The following is a 1,288-nucleotide window of genomic DNA, read 5'->3' as shown; positions in this document are numbered from 1 at the left end:
AAAGATATAATTTCTAAGTCCGGATTAGTGCTGTCAGTGGGGCCGCCGCTAACAGGTCCTGCACGGCCACCGTGGGGCTTGACTTGGCGCTATTCCGGACTTGGGGCGATCACGATGTCCCCGTGCGGGACTTAGAAGATGGAAGAACACAAGTACCCTTATCCCATGACTTGTGAGCGATTGGCATACGTTACCACATGAAGAGAAAAATTGGCTAAGTCCCGGATCCATATTATTTGAAGAGAAAAATCGGCTAAGTCCAGGATCCATATCATATGAAGAGAAATATCGGCTAAGTCCAGGATCCATATATAATAACCTAATAATCGGCTAAGTCCAGGATCCGTATTATATGAAGAGAAAAATCGGCTAAGTTCAGGATCCATATATAATAACCTAATAATCGGCTAAGTCCAGGATCCATATTATATGAAGAGAAAAATCGGCTAAGTCCAGGATCCATATATAATAACCTAAAAATCGGCTAAGTCCAGGATCCATATAATATGATGAGAAAAATCGGCTAAGTCCCAGATTGGGTCTGTCAGACATACACTTTCAAGTTACCACACAAGCAAGCAAGAAGGCCGTGTGAAGGATCCATATGACATGAAGAGAAAAATTGGCTAAGTCCCAGATTGGGTCTGTCAGAAATACACTTCCAAGTTACCACACAAGCAAGCAAGATGGTCTAGTGATGGATCCATATGATATGAAGAGAAAAATCGGCTAAGTCCAGGATCCATATAATATGAAGAGAAAAATCGGCTAAGTCCCAGATTGGGTCTGTCAGACATACACTTCCAAGTTACCACACAAGCAAGCAAGATGGCCTAGTGATTGATCCATATGATATGAAGAGAAAAATCGGCTAAGTCCGAGATTGGGTCTGTCAGAAATACACTTCCAAGTTACCACACAAGCAAGCAAGATGGCCTAGTGATGGATCCATATGATATGAAGAGAAAAATCGGCTAAGTCCCAGATTGGGTCTGTCGGAAATACACTTCCAAGTTACCACACAAGCAAGCAAGATGGCCTAGTGATGGATCCATATGATATGAAGAGAAAAATCGGCTAAGTCCAGGATCCATATAATATGAAGAGAAAAATCGGCTAAGTCCCAGATTGGGTCTGTCAGAAATACACTTCCAAGTTACCACACAAGCAAGCAAGATGGCCTAGTGATGGATCCATATGATATGAAGAGAAAAATCGGCTAAGTCCAGGATCCATATAATATGAAGAGAAAAATCGGCTAAGTCCCAGATTGGGTCTGTCAGAAATA

Source organism: Anopheles coustani (genome assembly GCF_943734705.1).
Source record: "Anopheles coustani chromosome X unlocalized genomic scaffold, idAnoCousDA_361_x.2 X_unloc_71, whole genome shotgun sequence".
NCBI classification, from domain to species: domain Eukaryota; kingdom Metazoa; phylum Arthropoda; class Insecta; order Diptera; family Culicidae; genus Anopheles; species Anopheles coustani.
Note: the sequence above shows the minus strand (reverse complement) of the source record.